An 18,740-nucleotide genomic window follows, 5' to 3' on the forward strand; every position below is an offset into this window, starting at 1 on the left:
AGGAAACAGATACTTGCACTAAGATTTACCTCCTTTGTGATTTCTTATAGTACTGTGAAATATCAGGGGAAATCTAAATGGATGGAACTATGATGTGTCCTGCCTTATATGCTGACAGAGTTATCTTTTCACCCATTTACAGCTGTATGTCAGCCTTGTGCTGACTCTTGGAGATTAATAGTATGCAAAACAGACATGGTCCCTGTCCTGATGAAGCTTAGAGGCATGGTCAGATAAGGCAGAAGTAAGTGCAGACCACAATTCATGGCAAGTGCCATGATGGAAAAGGACCAAACAGGAATTGAGGGCGTACCAGTGGCCCTTCTTGCTAGGTGATAGAGATTTCCCTACATGTCAATGACCTCAAAATGTAGGTGCTAAGGATCTGAGCTCAGGTCCTCATGCTTGCACAGCAAGGGATCATACCCACTGAGCAATTTCCCCAGTCTGGGGAATGCAGATTTTTGAGGTGTACTGGAACTGTTCATGAGCACAGGCTGGGAGGCTGCTGGGCATTCCCACCCAGAGCTTTGGTGAGACCATGGCCAGGCCCAAAGTACATTTAGGAGGGCTATGTGAGCCAGCAGAGAACAGCCCTTTCTAGTCCAGGAAAGGGAGCTGCATGAGTACATGACAGTGGTCTGGGTTTGTTTCAGGAAACTGAAGGATTGTTACTTTCTGATGCCTTCTGATTTTTCTAAAAAAGGAGAGGTTGCCACTTCGGTAAAAAGGAGGAAGTAGAGTGTGAGGGTTGTAGGGATTGGTGAAGGATGTCTGAAAATGATGTAGACTAGGAAAGAAGAAAGGTTAGCCATATGTGAAGTGAAAAACCAGCTACAAAATAGCAAGTCTGTATCATGTACATTTTGGACAAAATAGTGTGTATATTTGGGTGTGCGTATATTATATGCACCTGCTTGTATATATACTTTTTGATTAGCTGGATGCTAAACCACTTAAGATGCTTTACTTTGTGCTTTTTTTTTGTATTTTCTAAATTTACTAAAATAAACATGAATTGCTTTTGCTCTCAGAAAAAGATTATTTTCAAAGAAAATAAAATAGAATGTAAGAAACCATTTGCTTTCATTTTAAAGGAAACTTGTATATTATATTGAAAATTAAAATATTGTTAAGCTGCTTGTATCTTAAAATAGAAAAATAACCAAACACTTGTTGACAAGAACCACCTTTCCTTAAAGTAGTATTGTCGAGGCCATGCTCATTTTGGGGTGACAGCCTCATTCCCGGAAGCCATAGCTTTGCTGCCTGGAGGTCCCGAACTGAAATCTTTGCTCCAAAGGGCAGAGGTAGATACTGACTGCAGAGGCTGTGTTGCAGCCTGAGTCTGTACTGCAACCTGAGGCAACAGCGTGTGCCTCCTGGAGGAGCTGAAGCCCAAGCTCTGGGTGGCATCTTTGATAACTCTGATGATTGCTATTATTAAGACCATTCTAAAATTGTCCAAGTTTGAACATATTATGTTTTATTATTTGAAAATCATGCTTTTATACCTTTGGAATGACTAAATAATCCCTTGCTGTGACTTGTCACTCTGGCTTATGATAAGGGCTATAGCAACAAAGGACCCTTTAGATTTTAGTGGTTTAACCTTTGAAACACTGTGCAGAATTTTGATAACTTGCCCATGGCCATGCAGCCAGGAAATGAAGGGCCAGCAAGGCTAGGCCAGCAGGTTGACTCCTGCTGAAATATTTTGTTTTTCCCCTTTTCTATGTACCATGGTTCCTGGTGTGTAATGGCCTGATTTATGTTTTTTCACCTGTATGGTGGTAGGAAAGTGATTTTTCTCAAAGTTTCAATTTTGCTCTTTTCCTGGGCTAGTAGGAACTTTTAAAAGATGTTTGGTAGAGGCAGAATTGCTGTTGTTAGCTATCTATGCCATGGTGAGGACAGCCATCCAGTATTCCAGTGTACTGCATGACTCCTCCTCAATTTGTTGTTACACATGCACACACACATTAATATATATATATATATATGTGTATATATATGTATATATGTGTATGTATATAGAATGTACTAAGTCCACTAAGTGCATTTTTGACTTATGGATATTTTCAATTTTCAATGGGTTAACCAGGATGTGACCCATTGTTAGTGGAAGTACAGATGCATAACAACATGTTAAAACACATTTGACAGTGCTCTTCCCCGCCATCTTCATACCTTACAGGGAAATCTATACATATTGCTGCATATGGAGCTAACTGGGGATAAAGATGGGAAATTGTCAATATACCACATGTCATAGATCTAAATCTATAAAATTAGCCTTATCTTAAGCAATATCCATGCAATCACTCTTAGCTGGGCTACAACTAGCTAATATGCATTAAAATGAATGTGTAGTTACTCAAGCATTTCTATTTGTACTGTCCAAAGTTATTCCATCTGTGACACACTTGGGGAAGCCAGCCTTCAACATAGAGCCTGAGTGATCTGTACATACATCCTTCTTCGGGCACACAGACAATCATTGCTTCTAGCACAGCCTGCCTCTCTAGGGTGACTTTCAAACAATCTTGATCATAAAGGCACAGAGAGCATAAGCCTGTTCTGGAGTCGGGGCTTGGAGATGCAAACCTGGGTCCGCTGGGTTGTCTGGGCAGAACCTCTAACTCAGAGCTGAAGGGATGTGGATCCTAGTTGAGTTAAAGTTTAGGATCTGAATTCCTAAATCTGGCAGCATAAAGGCCGTAGACATCCAGGCCCATTTAGGGCCCTGAGCCTTTAGCTACACATTCTGTAGCCTCAGTTTCCTGGTATGTCAAATGGAGGCTGAAATAACACATCACATTATTCTCTTTCCTGAACTCCTGCCTTAGATCCAGTATTGTTTGAAAAATGACAAGTGAGAATAAGTGCACATAGAAGGTTTTCTCTGGCAAGATTATGGATTGAGCTCCCACTCTATAGCCTGCCCTTCATGTGACACTTGCATCTGTAAAGCTCTTTTAAATGATCTCATAAACTCTAACAAGTTTGTCACAGTATTTTCCTGCTACTTATAAATCTCCAGCCACAAAAGAACCAGCATCCTCTACCAAAAATGGCATCTGTTACACACAAACTCCCCCTCAGAGGCCATTTTACATCCCTAGCTTGTCTTCTGTCTCTCATGTTTGTACAGCCGAACTGCTGTGGGAAGCAATGAAGGTGTTGAGAGATGTGTGTATGTGTGTTTGCACCCGTGTGTGTGTGTGTGTGTGTGTGTGTGTGTGTGTGTGTGTGTAGGAATCCACTTGTCGGGGAAAGCTGGGTGAATGAGTGAGCTGATGTTCCTCAAGTGTGACCCTCCTCTGGAGAGACAAACTTGTCACCGTAGGGAGATGGATGGTAGGTGATCCTCTTTGTCCAACCCCCTGTTCACACAGGAGTGGGCAGGGAAGATGACGTCTTCGGTCAATAGTGAGAGTTTCTTACAGAATCATGTGGGTTGAGAAAACCACCTTCAGCCACTCCAGTTTCTTTTAGAACATAATATATGGAGAAAACAGAATTATTCTCCTACACTTAATTTAGTTTCTAACTGGCATTTTTAATTAAAAATATTTTAAATGGATTCAATAAATTATTAAAAATTATGACTAGTGAAGCAATATTGTGATCGTTAGTAGAAAGAACTGTTTAACCCAGAGTAAGGCTACTGGAGGGGAAGGGATAGGGCTGAAAAAAATCTTATTTTGCATGATTCTGACATTCCCTTGGCTCATTTGCCAGGAAAACCTGTTTGATGTGTAAACTGAGGAAATAAGGATACCATGAGTAACAGACAAAGGTTGCTGTGGCTCCCACATGCCAGGGCCGGGCCAGGCAATCGGCAAACAGGTGGTTTTCATCCTCTTGAAACTCTTGTTTTTCGTTTTAATTAATTAAGAAGTGTTATTATTCAGAGTTACATAAGGCCATTTTCATATCCCCAATATATATGTATGTGGCTTACTTTGAGCATATCCCCCATATCCCATCACCCTTTCCTTTTCTACCCTCTTTAGGGCTGTCTTCTAAGGTAAGTACTGTTGTGACCTACGTTACAGATGAGGAAACTGAGCCACGAGGAAGCTCTAAAGCCAAGGCCGATCCCAGCAGCCTGACCCTGCATACTAAAACCTTGTGTTCTGCCCTGTAGGATACAATAGTTGGAGACACAGATGGGGAGAGAGAGAAAGGCTGAGTCTGAATCATTCTGCAAGTGACATTCTGAACGGCACCTCAGAGCAGGAGGCCCAAGTTGCTAGGTGAGAGATCCTGTGACCTGGTGCCGGGCACATGGTAGATTCTTGATAAATGTAACACTGGAGAGTAAGCAGAATTACATGAGCTGTCTCCTGTCTCCACAGTTCACCAAAATTGGTTTTAATTCTTTGATTTTTTTGAACTAGGGAAACCACAGGAAATGTGTCTGCCTTGAGAGTGTTGAGTGTGTGGAAAATTACAGCTAGACACAAACTCTTCTAGTGTTCAGTTTGCAATCCAGAGAGCTTTGTTCCAAGGCTGCAGCTGAGCAGCCTGGTCTTCCCAGCACTTTAAGGAGTACTGTTGCTCCTGCTGTTAGCACCCTTCATCTGTCTGAGCAAAACATGTATGTTTTCACAGCAAAGTTGAGGTCTAATGGTGACACTCTCACTGCCCACAAAATACACAGGATTCCAGTGAGCAAACAGCCTTCCTGGGAGTCGACCCGGTACCAGCCACAGGTATGCTGACAGGAACTTGTGGGGTGGCTGGCAGGCTCGGATGGGAGCTACGAAGTCAGGAATCTTTGCTGTCTCAGAGCTATCTTCTCTCCACCATCCCCTCAACTTATAGGCTGTATACCATGTGTGATCAAAGGATGCAGCCACCTCTCCTCTTCCTCTGTGCCATGACCTGCGTTGCTGTTCACTTTCACCTTTCTGATCCATTCCTTGGATGCTCTGCTCCAGGATACAGGGTCCATGACCTCAGGGGGAGAGGTGTGCTCACATCTTTCCAACAGTGAACCAATCATTTATTGGCATGGTCACTGCTTACTTGAGGTGATCATCATGTTTCTGTTTATATCAGAAAGGCCTGTTCAAAAATCCGGCTTGTTGCGAGTTAGACTAGGCTCCTGAGACCAGGAGAAAAGGCCATACACTTGATAACTCTCCATAATGTTACTACTGTTTTGATGGCATCATTAAATTTCTCCCCTCAGTTATATGTCTTCCTCTCTGCCCTGATGTTGTGCATTTCTCAAAACCACAGTGCGCATTTGTTAACTTGTGTTCCCAGTGTTTACCACAGTGGCTGGCACAGAGAAGATATCCAGGAAATGTTCACCGAGGACTCTGAGCAGGTACCAGCTGACCTGGTACTGTCACCCAATGGGGGCGTTTCTTCTTCAGTCATTCTGTAGCCACACATTCTGAATTTCCCCTGCTTGGATACTACCTTAGACCCTTTTGTGCCATATTAACAGAATATAGGATCCCATGTACATTTATGAAAATAGATTTATTTCTTAGTGCGCCATTGGCTGGGAAATTAGAGGCTGAAGGGCCACATCTGGTAACAGTCTCCTTGTTGTGATATCTTGTGGCAGAAGTTAGAAAAGCAAGAGAGAACAAGAGAATGAATCTGCATCCTGAAGCTCCTCTGTAACCATCATTAAGGTATTCGCAAGCATAGAGTCCTGACAACATAATTATCTCTCAAAGACTCTGCCTCCCAGTGCTGTTGCATTGGGGATTACACTTCTAATATATGATCTGTAGCATCATTGATTCTGATGACATGTGTGTTCTAGTTAGTATTAGTGCACTGTGGTACCTCGTATAGGAGTGGCAGCTAGCAGGAGTGGTGGGATACATATAAGCGGCATCTGGAGATGCAGTTGGGCCTTACCTAGGATTTCTTCCCAGAGATGTCTACTCAGGTGAAGCCAAGATTCTTGAATTATACTGCAGAAAAGAATTTTAGAATGAGTCAATATAACGTAAAGCTGTTCCCTCTCCTTTCTTATTCTACTTCCTCCCTAATTTCACCTCTAATCCCAGAATTTCGGAGGCAGAGGCAGATGCATTTCTGTGAGTTGGACAGCCTGGTCTACAAAGTGAGTTCTACACCAGCTAGGATTACAGGCAGACCCTGTCTCAAAACCAAAACCAAAACACAAACAAAACTTAAAAAATACCCAGTATTATTAAAATATAATCCATTCATCAATATTATTATTAATATATTGTTGGACTGGTAGTGGAAGGAAACTTGCTTTTCTCTTTATGTTCATTCTTGTGGTTTGAATGCTCCTCCCGAAGTTCATGATGCTTCAGTGCAGCAGTGCTGAGAGGTGAGACCTTTAAGAGGAGATCAATGGAAAGATGGTGGTAAATGGATCCATGTAATTATCCTAGCAGTGCATTTGTTAGGAAAGTCTATCTCTTGTGCTCTTTTACCCATGTGATACAGCAAAAGGTCCCTACCACGTGCATACATGTTCTTTTCCACATGTGATGCAGGAAAAGGCCCCTACCAGAGTATATGCAGCAAACCCTGCCCTCCCTCTCTCGCTCTCTCTGTCTGTCTTTTGGAGGGATGGGATCGTATGTATCCTAGACTGGCCTTGAGCTCACTATGTGGCTGGCCTGGAACTTGCTACCTATTAGAGGATGACCTTGAACTCCTAATCTTCTGGCTTCTGCCTCCAGAGTGCTAGGATTACAGGCATTGCCCACCATACTTGGTTTTTCACTTGGAGTCTCTTGATCTTAAATTTCCCAGCATTTAGAATAATCTTCTATTGTTTATTAATTGCTGAGTCTGTGGTATTCCATGACAGCAACAGAGTACAAGCTAACATACCTATATATATTTTGTTTCTTCTTTATGGTTATGGATAATTTTAATTAAAGTAAACAAACCCTGGAAGACAAATGGAACACAGGCTGCTTGCAAAGCATGTTGTTAGGACTGTGTGTGGATGTGGGGGAGGACATAGCCTTTTCATCCTGTGTTATTGTTGAGTTTCCACCTAAAGGTGCCTTCGTTGTGCCCTTCCTTGGCATCCTATACCCTTACACCACATCCATTACGTTTATATGAAGCAAACAGTCAGCAATGAGGACTGCTACTAGTGGTCTTGGTATTTTGGAATCTGTGAAATGTGATGGCTAGAGTGCCTTTTGAGTGTATCAGAAATGTGTTTAGAAGCTAAGAATCCATTTCTCTAGAGGTTACAAACTGGAACTTCAAGACCAAACTTTCCTTTGGTCCACAACATTTTTCAGCATTTGGAATCTGAAAGTCTAAATATCTTCTGCAGCCTCCAACTGGTCCACTCTCCATCCCCTACTTCTACTTTTCATAGGTCTGTCTGTCCTTCCACACAAGGGATCCTTTCCTGGTCCCTGCAGGCACTTGGCTTGGTTATGAAATGGAGTCAGACACATTTACTTGCTTTATTCTAGAAGCACAAGTGAACCCATATCTCATCCACTTTAGAATGAATCCAAGCTGTCTTTGATATTTATAATTTTTTGGTTTGCTATCAGTCTACTTCCTACTTTGTCAGTGCTATCCCCCTCCCCATACCACTTGCTGTCATTGATCCAAACAGCAGAGACACCCCCCCTCCCTCCGCCACTGGTTCTTAGCAGGAATGGCATCGTAGGTTAGCTCTGCCACAGCATCATTTCACTAAGTGGTGGGAAATTGTATGATGTAGGAGAGAGAGGTTACCTTTAGCCCCCACCCCCGCCCCCTTCCAGCTAGATTTGATCCCATACATCTATTTTGTTTGGACAACAGGATATTTGAAAATATTTTACTTGCCAACATCTAAAAAACTATGTTTTCACATAAAGTTCAGAATTTCCAACTTCTCTTGGAAAAGCAAAGACTTGGCAACACTGGGTCCATATCCTCCAAGGCTGCCCCTGGGGTGGGGGGGGAGTAGTTGCACCTTCCAGTTCCACCTCCACCTCAACCATCCACTGCTTCACAGAGCTCATGCTGAGCTGCTCCCATTTCATATGATTGGTGCTCTTTGTGTTGGGGTGGTGTTGTGTTAAGGTGGCTGGAAAGATAGTCAATGGGATTCCCTTATGGTCCATATGGAGGCTGAGACTTCTGTACTAGAGACTGATGACTGCTCTTGCTCTTTTCACCCCTATATCCATGTCAAATGCCTGGTTCAACTGAATAACTGTTAAGAACTTCCTCTAATCCATCCTCTGTACTTCTCTCTACCACCTTCCTAGTTCAGGGCAGCAGCATCTCCACCAGGAGCATTTCCCTTCCTCCTTTAAGAACCTTCTGATCTAAGAGTGGATATAGAACAACATTAACACCTGGTGTGTTCCCCAGACAAGTGGACTCTTCGGCCACCACCCAAACAACTGATTCTGAATCTATTTTTTTTTTTGAAATTTTGAAATTTCATACAATAGTTCTTAATCAAATTTAGACCGTTGCTCCTATCTAGCCACCCCCCAACCCCCCAACAGACCTCATGTAGTCTCCCATACATGTTAAGTCCTATCCAGTCAAGCATTTGTACCCAGATGGCCTTCAGTATAAATTTGTCCACTGGAGTCTAGTCAGCCCATCTAGAGACTGTATATAAGGCATACTACCCCTCATCCAGTAGCAATCAGTCTTCAATAGTTCTCAGTCTAGGGCTGGCCTGACACCCACTTTCCTTCTCCCCTCTGGGCCTTGGTTTAATTGAGTTGGCATGGGTTCTGTGCTCAGTGCCACCATTGCCACAAGTTCACACGTGCAGGCTCCAGTGGCCTGAAAGCCTCTGCTTCCCTGTGTTCATGAACCAGCCTTGGATCTTACAATCTTTCTGCTGCCTCTTCTGCAATAGTACCTGAGCTGCAGGTGGGTGAGGTTCCATATAGGAGTCCTATCCAAGGATACACACTATGTAGTCTCTTATTCTTTAAAACTTGGCCAGTTATGACCTTCTGTGGATCGTACTCTATTGTATAAGGAAGCTTTACTGGTGAAAGCTGAGGGATGTATTAAGTTGCTCTCTGACCCTTGTTCCACTGTGTTCCATGAGCCTTAGGTGTAAAGGTTCAACTGTAGATGTGTCACTAGTACTGGGCATCTCTTGGATATATATTCTTTGTATCTGACCAGTTGTGGAATTCCACAATAGCCTCCATCTGTTGTAAAAAGAAGCTTATTTGATGAGTGGTGTACGGTATACTTGTCTGTAAATATAAGAATTCATATTTAGCACATGGTAAGAAATTTCATTTGTCTAGAGATATGAAAGAGATAGGATTTTTCTCTAGGATGTTTCCTCTCCTGCCATGTATATTTGGCTGAGTTTGCAGTGCTACCCATGAGTTCACTCCCATTGAGAGGGCTTTAAGTCCAATCAGATAGCTGTTGATTACCCTCCCCCCCCAATAACAGTGCCACTACTGCATCAATAGTGGTAGTTTGCCATGCTGGTTGTTATGGTTATTAGGTTTTAGGGCTAGGTTGGACCATTGGTTGTTTTTCTCTTTTGGCAGTTTGTATATTATCATCTAGCATTATGATAACTAAACTTCAGATAGAAGGCTTCCAGGTCAGTTCCTGCTCCATTGATCCAATCCTGTATCCATAGTATGTCCTGTCTTCAGCAGTAGGGTCTTATCTACTAGTTCTGGGAGTTAACCAAGAGGTTTGGCAATAGCTTGTGTTATTTTGGGAGTCTCCTGGACCACTCACATCAATCAAAGGGAGAACTCTACTGTCTGGCACTGTGTTCCTTGCCAAGCAGCTCCCAGGTCTGTCTGTCTGTCTATCTCTATCATCTGTCATCTACTATCATCCATCTATCTATCATCTATCTATCTGTCTGTCTATCTATCTATCTATCTATCTATCTATCTATCTATCTGTCATCTATCTATCATCATCTATCATCTATCATATATATGCACTAATATCTAATATATCTATCTATCTCATATATATATTTATATATATATATGCACTAATATTTAGACACTGTATGTGTATTTCTTATGGGTTTTCAGGGACATCATATTTCCCTCTGGGTTTCCTAGTCCCCCAAGATTCATTCATTTCTACTTTTTCCTCCCATCTGGCCTCTGTCCTCCCTCCCCCCTCCCCAGTCCCAGCACCCCCATTATCCCCACCCTACCCCCAATACCACTCACCTCCCACCATCCCTCCTGTCCTAACTTCCCTCCCTCGACACACCGTGGCCCCTTGCACGTCCCTCCCTTCTCTCCTCCCTGCTGAACACTTCCACTCAATACCACTCACCTCCCACCATCCCCTCCTGTCCTAACTTCCCTCCCTTGACACACTGTGGCCCCTTGCACGTCCCTCCCTTCTCTCCTCCCTGCTGAACACTTCCACTTTCCCCACCTCCCCCCAGTAACACCTGTTCCCTACTATCCCCCTCTTTCAGGTTCTTTGCTTTCCTTTACCTCTGTGTATTCTTTCCATTTTCCTGGCTCCTGGTGTTACATCAGAATATATATATACACACATATAAGGGATTGGTGCTACAATCCACAAATGATGGAGAGTATACGTTGCTTGCTTTTCTGAATTTGTGTTACTTCATTTAGTATAACACTCTCTAGTTCCAGCCACTTACCTACAATTCATCTTTTATCTTTTCATTCATTTTGTAATTTCATCTTTTCCTACTGCTGAGTAGAACACCATTGTGTAAATGTACCACATTTTCATTATCCATTCACCAGTTGAGGGACATTTAGGTTGTTTCCATTTCTTAGCTATTGTGAGGAGAGCAGCAAGAAACATGGATCTACAGTGGGATGACTCCTTTGGATATATGTCAAGGAGTGATGTAACCGAATCATATGGTAGGTTCATTTTCAGTTTTCTGAGAGTTCTCCACACTGCTTTCCATAGTGGTTGCACAAGTTTGTATTCCCACCAGCAGTGCATGAGCATTCCTCTTTCTCTACATCCTCTCTAGCATTTGGAGTACTTTTGTTCTCTTGATCTTAGCCAGTCTGACTGGGGTAAGATGATGATTCTGAACCTATTAACAAGACTAGCCAATGACTCCTATGGATATTCAATTTCGAAAAGCATTCCTGCAAGGTAATGGTTCTTGCTCTTGACTGCACATTATAACCACTTGGGAAGTATTAAAAAATTCCTTAATTCTTGACTGTACTTTGACCAATAAATAAAATCTCTAGGGTTGGAACCCAGGCATTAGACGTTATGAAAACACTACAGGTGATTCTAATTTGCAGAGAATCAATACTTAAGGATGGATGTTTTCTAAAAAAAAAAAAAAAAAAATAAAAAAAATGCAGTGTTTTCTTTGATTTTATATATAATTCTATATTTTAGTGACTACCCTACCAATAAAAAGGATTTTAAATTTTTAAAAATTTATTTATTTATTTATTTATTTATTTATTTATTTATTTATCAGATCATAGGGTAGTGGTTTATTTACAGAAGAGTGGGCATCCCACATTTATGGCTGTGCCATAAAGTCCACAAATACAGATCCTGAGTCCACTCAAATACAGATCCTGTGACCTCCCAACAGCCGCACAAAACGGTGAGAGAGAGAGGTGCCTCTCGGTGTTCTTGGCTTATATATATCCCTTGACCCTCCCCCCACATGCAGCTAAGGTTGACTGATTGGGTGGGAGGGGTAATTGACTCCCCCTTTGACTCCTTGATGAGCGTGAGAAGGAGGTGTGACTGTAGCTTGCTGGCATAGTGGTTGGAGGACATTTCCAGTTAACACGCTACCCCTTCCTCCAGCTCTTACATTCTTTCTATCAACCTCTTCCACAAAAGTCCCTGAGCCTTGGAGGGGGTGGTAGGTGTGGGATGATTTCCCTCCCATTGTGGCAATGCACTGAACTTTCAGGTCTCTGCATCATCTGTTTTCCATGGGCTGTTGGCCCGTTTGAGTGGGATTCCATCTACACCACATGGGGACTGGATCCAGGTGCTCTCAGGTGGTCTGCTGGGTTCTCAGCATCTAAGCCAGATGGAGGCCAGAATCGAACCAGCAGGGTTTTAACGTCTGCATTTGTGAGCTTCATAGGTGAGTGCAGTGTGTAACCAGTGATATGAAGAGGGAAAGGGAACATTAGAGTAGGAATGGTTAAATGGAGTGAGGAATGAGAGGGCAGGGCAGAGGAAGAAGTATGGGGGGGTAGTTAATATTAAAGGCCTTTAGACAAAGCCATATAAAGCCCTTCTACTATAGAAACTTTTTAAAGACTAGACATAAAAAGGAAAACATAGGCAGTACCCTATAAGAGATAGGCATAGGAAAGGCCTTTTAAAGTGGACATCAGTTACTCAGGAATTAAAGTCAACAGTCCACAAATGGAACCTCATTGAACTAAAAAACTTCTCTACAGCAAAAGAAACAACTAAGGAAGTGAAGAGGGAATCCCACTGAGTGGGAGAAAATCTTCACCACCTACATATCTGATGGAGAATTAGTATCCAGAATATACAAGGAACTCAAAAAACAAACAAGAAAACAATCTAATTCAAAGATGGGCTATAGACCTGAACAGAGAGTTCTCAAACAAAGATATAAAAATGATTAAGAAACACCTAAAAAGTGTTCAACATCCTTTGTAATTAGGGAAAAAGCAAATCAAAACCACTATAGGATTTCATCTTACTCTAGTCAGACTGGCTAAGATTAAGAGAACAAAAGACACCAAATGCTGGGGAGGATGTGGAGAGAGGGGACTGCTCATTCATTGCTGGTGGGACTGCAAATTTGGGCAAACACTGAAAATAGGCATTTCCAGTGCAGGGGATGGGGGGTTGTAGTTGTAGTTAAATCTCAAGCTGCTGAAGGGGACCATGGCCAACACTGAGCATACATTCATTGCTCTCAAGCCTAATAGGGTCCAGCGGGGGCTTATGGGAGAGATCATCAAGGGTTTTGAACAGAAGAGATTCTACCTTGTTAGTTTGAAATGTATCCAGGCTTTGGAAGACCTTCGCAAGGAGCACTACATCGACCTGAAGGACCGCCCATTATTTACCTGGCTTGTGAAATACATGCATTCAGGGCCAGTGGTTGCCATGGTCTGGGAGGGGCTGAATGTTGTAAAGACACTCCGAGTGATGCTTGGGGAGACCAATCCTGTGGATTCCAAGCCTGGGACCATCTGTGGAGACTTTTGCATCCAAATTGGCGGGAATATCATTCATGGCAGCCATTTCTGTGGAGAATGCAGAGAAGGATATCAGCTTGTGGTTTCAGCCTGAGGAACTGGTGGATTACAAAAGCTGTGCCCAGGACTAGATCTATGAGTGACAGGAGGGCAGGCCTCTGTGCTCTTCCCATCTGTTCCGGTCTCTCTTCCCATGGCAGGGGCCAGACTGTAGCAAATCTAGTTATTTTGGAACTTCCTTATAACTTAGAAGGAAACTCTGGAGCTGTGAGTGCTCCCTGTACAGTGTTATGTGCTCCCATCAGATTAAAATGCTCCATCCCAGTATAGGGTCAGGTGACTTTAAAAAAAAAAACAACTAAAAATAAATGTGCCATATGATCTGATTATACCACTCCTTGGCATATACCCAAAGGACTCATCCTACTGCAGAGAAACCTGTACATTCATGTTTGCTGCTGCTTTCTTCACAATAGCTAAGAAATGGAAACAACTTAAATGTCCCTCAACTGACAAATAGATAATAAAAACGTGGTACATTTACACAATGGAGTTCCACTCAGTGATGAAGATGAAATCATGAAATTTTCAGGTAAATGAATGAAGCTAGGAAATGTTATACTAAGTGAATTAACACAGACTCAGAAAACCAGTGACATATGTTCTCTCTCATTTGTGGATCATCGTATCAAATCCTTTTATGTGAATATATGTCCTGATGTGACCTCAGGAGCCAAGAAAATAGAAAGGAACTGTAGAGGTAAAGGGAAGGAAAGAACCTGAGAGAGGGGGTAGTAGGAGACACGTGTTACCAAGGGGGAAATGAGGAAAATTGGGGTATTCCACTGGGATGGGAGAAGGGAAGGGCATACAAGAAACCAAAAGGGTAAAGGGGAAGAAGGAGCTTGGGGGGGGATAATAGGAGGCAAGCATCATCAATAACAGGAAAATGGGGGTACTTTAACTGGGGAGGGAGTCAGAGAGTGACAGGAGAGAAATAAAGCTTAGGTAGTGTGAAAAACCAGAGGGAAATATATTAGCCCAAAAACCTACTGAAAAATACACATACAATATCTGAACATGAATCCATGTGTATACCTGAAGGGTCTATGACAAGAAACACAGTGCCAGCCAGGAGAAACCTGTCTTCCAGTTGTTGATCAGGGTAATTCAAGAGACTCCCGAAATAACGGGGACTATTGCCACAGCCCTTGATTACCTCCCTGAACTTGAAGGTAACAGCGTATTACTGAAGACAGAACATACTTTGGACATAGGACTTGGGGCGAACTGACCTGGAAGCCTTTTCCGTGAAGACTAACTCTCATAGTTCTGGAGGATTCTTTGCAAGTTGCTAAGGAAGAAAATTAATCAATGGTCCAACCCAGCTCTAAAGCCTAATAAGCAGAACAATGACCAGCACAGCAAGCTATTTCTATTGTAGTAGTGACACTTTTATATTGGGGTAATCAACAGCTATCTAATTGGGCTTAAAGCCCACTCAGTGGGAGAGAACTCAAGTATGGTACTGTAAACATACCCAAATATGCATAGTTGGAAAGGTCATAGATCCTAGAGAAAACTCTACCCGTTATAACCCTAGACAAAGGTAATTTCTTACTATATGCTAAATATGGATCCTTACATTTACAGACAAGTATACCCTTTACCACTCATGAAAGAAGCTTTTTTTTTAAAAAAAAAAACAAGAGATGGAGACTGTTACAGAGTTCCACAACTGGTCACACACAGAATAAGTGTCCGTAGGGCTGCTTCCTTCAGGGAGCTGCGAGGAAGAATCTGGCTTACGCATCTCTACTTGGTTTGGGTAGTTTGCTGGCAGGTTTTTGGGTTCTTTGGCTTAAAGCATATTACTTGTTCTTTGCCTACATCTTTTTATTTATTTTTAAAAATATTTATTATACATCTCCTCAAAGTCTTCTGCAACTATGTATGTGTCTAATTCTGTGTGTGTGTGTGTGTGTGTGTGTGTGTGTGTGTGTGTAGAGTATGTCTGTGTGCATGTGAGTATGTTCGTACTTGTGAGTGTGAGAAGGCCAGAGGTTGACTTTAGGTGCCTTCTCTATTTCTACCTTGTTTTTTGATAGGGTCTCTCATTGAACCTGGAGCTCACTAATTGGCCAGACTAGCTGGCTGGTGAGTCTCAGAGATCTTGTCTCTGCCTTCCAGTGATGAGATTATAGGCAGGTGCTGCCATGCCTGGCTTTTTATATGAGTGTTGGGGATCTGAACTGAGCTCCTCATGCTTGCACAGCAGGCACTGATCCCACTCATCCATTTCTCCCTTTTATACGGACACCTCATGTCGGATTGGCCCATCTCTGAATGTACCCTCATCCTTGACAGTATCTGCATTGCAATTATTTATAATGGCTATTTCCAAAGGGTCACATTCTGAAGTATTAGAGATCAGGGCTTCAAAAGTGAAGGGGACACAAATCAAACCATCATAGTAATAAACAGTACTGTGCATGCACTTTGCCTCAGGGCCTTTACTTCCTCTGCTTTACACTTATGCCAGATTTTTGCTGTAAGGCCAACACAGTAGTTTTTAATTTTTTGTCAAAATTGTAATTTATCCAAAGGAACTATGAGGATGCTATAAGACTAAAACAAACAAAAAACAGGTGTTACCAGCCAACTGAGGTTTGGTATGAGCATGAGAGATCCAGGGAGCAAGGCATTGATTTTGGTTGCTTGCTTAGAGGTGACTGCTTTCGCTGGTCTGAGCGAATCCTTTTTCCAGACTGAGGAAAAAGCATAAGCAGGATGACTGAGAAGCAGAGATTATATGAAGTTACAGGACCCTTTCTCCCCTCCCCTGTCCCTCCCTCCCCTCTCCTCCTGCTCCCCTTCCCCCTCCCTCCCTCTCCCTTCCTCTTCTTCCTCCTTCCTCCCCATTCCCTTCTTTCTTAGGCAGATTCTATTGTTAGGGCTGGCTTTCCTTGTTAATTGTTCTTTTGTGTTTTTGTTTGTGGCAATTAAATGAATGGAGGCTTGGTAATTAGCTGCTGTAATTAGAAACACTTTCAGGTTAGAAGGGCATTTCCTCCACCTGCCTTTCGAGCTGTGACTAGCATTCCCCTGACAATGCCTCCTCTTGGTTGGTGGGGTGGCAGGACTGACCACCTGGACACAATTCATGGCAGAGCTGGCTTTCTGCTAACAATGACACCTTGCATCCTGCCTGCAGTTGGAATTCTCCCTTGCAGCTGCAGGCAGAACTGAGAAGCCAGGAGGCCTGCTCTAGCAGTTAATAATTCCCAGATCTCTCCCAGGCCCCGTGGGTGTGTGCTTCCCTGCTGGAATCTGGACAGTGTTATCCAGAGAAGTCAGTCCCTGCCACAAAGGTATTCCCTCTTCAAACTTTTTCTTGTCTGCCTGGTTTTGGCCAACATGGAACCAGAGAAACTTTTAGAAAATAATAAGAAAAATTGTTGCATATGAGATACTTGTATATCTCGTTAAAACAAAGGTTACAAAAGAAAAGCCCACGATTGTCTCCTCTGCGATTCTTCCTCTTCCTCAGAAGTGAAGACAAAAACCAAGAAAATGCTTCCAGACTTGAAATCAAATCCTATAGTGAAAACCCTTCACGAGCCCCCGTGTGGTGTCAGGCTGGGGGAAGAGGGCAGCTGTGTTTACAGTCCATTGTTACCAGAAGTTGAGCCTCTGGGAAGAAATAAAAGGACCTTAAATTGTGATTTTCCCATTCTTTTTACATGTCTTCCATCTCTAATTTGGGGACTTTAGATTTCAGATCATTTGCTCAAGGGTTGGAAAAGAACAGGAGAAGGTTCTTTCTGGGTTAAGATCTGTAACTACTTGCTAGGCTTTGACACCATGAAACAGTAAGAGAAAAACCCAACATGGGCTCTAAGCCTAGCTGTTGGGAATGTCTTCCCATCCTTGAACCTGATAGGAGAGCTCCAAAGATCAGTATGTACCCAGCAAGTCCAGCTTCATTTGTGAGGCCTCACAAATCCCCCCACCAAACTTCCCTGAACACCCCACGTAAGTCAGGATTCAACTCACACCCTCCCATGCCTCCCTTACTGAGGACAGGGACTCTTTGTCTTTGAGGGGGTTCACAAGGGGTTCTGACATCTATTTACAAGCTTTTCTCTTTAATTATAAAAAATTCTTGTGAGTGTGGTGTTCTGCTCCATAATATATCTATTTTGGTTTGCAGGGGAAAAAAATGACATTTTCTCTCTGCCAGCTTTGTGATTAAAATTGATGTTTCCCTGCAGATGGTGCCTGTCTGCAGTGACCTGGGGGAACAGGCAGGCGTGTGGAGCTGATAAAGAGCTGTTGACATGCATCAGCTGGAGGAACTTAAGAAGTGTGAGCTGTCATTAGATTGGGGCTGCCTCAGTGGAAGGGGCTTGAGAACTGCTTCTAGTTTTTGGATGACAGTGTTTGGTGAAGCCCTTGTTCTACTCCCAACCCTCTGTGCAACTGTGGACTCTGTGAGCGGATGTGCTGTGGTTCTGTGATAGTCTCCCTTGGCTACAAGGTAGGGTTCTCCTCCAGTGAGGACTTAGCTTTGCCTTTCTCTCTTCACCCTTTGAGTCTTTGAATATAAATCTTGAAGTTGAAGAGCTAGCCAAGACCACTGAACATCCAAGCCAGGTGCAGCAGTCTCCTGACATTAGCTTGTCAATGAAAGCTAACTATGTTGTGATAATGAGAGTTGCTAGCAACAAATGGAAGATGGATGGATGGTTATGGGTTCAGGAGTAGTGACTTGCCCATGGTGTGCAGGTCCTAAACTTTACAATCCAGAGACCTTAAGTGAAGGCACACTTGGCTTCCACTCCCATCTCTGCTCTGCGATTTCCTTCTATATTAGGCTGGGATTTCTATAGGATCAGAACTGATAGACTGTATAGATTATAAAGGGGGCCTATTAAATCGGCTGGCAACAGATTAGGGCTAGTTAGTCCAACAGTGGCCAGCTGCATGCAGGAGAGGCTGAGAACCCAGTAGCTACTCAGTCCAGGAAGCCTGATACAGAGATAGTTCCAATCTCCTGCTGAAGGCCTGGAAGGTTCCTGGAGATTCGCTGGCCTACAGTCCACGCTGAGAAAAAAGCAACTGTATTCTGATCAGTGAAGGATGTTAGCAACAACATAGATAGATGCATTCATAGCAAGAAGCATACGCAGGCAAGCAGGCAGGACTGCTTTCCCCAGGCCACTTTATAACTGGGTTACTGCCCACTTTGGGGGAAGGTCTTCTCCCAGTTAGTTCTTCCTCAAAATGCCCTCACAGGTCCACCCAGAGGTCAATGTCTTAGTTGATTCCAGATTCAATCAAATTGGCAATCCAGATAAACCAAATGCAGTGCAGCAATGTTCTGAGGGCTGTGTGTGTGTGTGTGTGTGTGTGTGTGTGTGTAGGGACGGTCTCCATGAACACAATGACATCTGGTTGGTTGACTTACCTTGGTTACAAGGAAATGGGGGTGGTGTAGGCAGAAAGTGCCATGCTAGAAATTCCAGAGAAAGCAAATGAAATCTCATTTTATCCACATGTCAGACCTTT

General features: G+C 43.0%; 1 pseudogene; it reads left to right on the forward strand.

Annotated features, from left to right (window-relative positions):
• The first annotated feature begins 12,846 nt into the window (after positions 1 to 12,846).
• Positions 12,847 to 13,312, forward strand: LOC103749460 (annotated as a pseudogene).
• Positions 13,313 to 18,740: the final 5,428 nt, after the last annotated feature.

Source organism: Nannospalax galili, unplaced genomic scaffold, assembly GCF_000622305.1.
Source record: "Nannospalax galili isolate Female #2095 unplaced genomic scaffold, S.galili_v1.0 scaffold63, whole genome shotgun sequence".
Lineage (NCBI taxonomy): Eukaryota > Metazoa > Chordata > Mammalia > Rodentia > Spalacidae > Nannospalax > Nannospalax galili.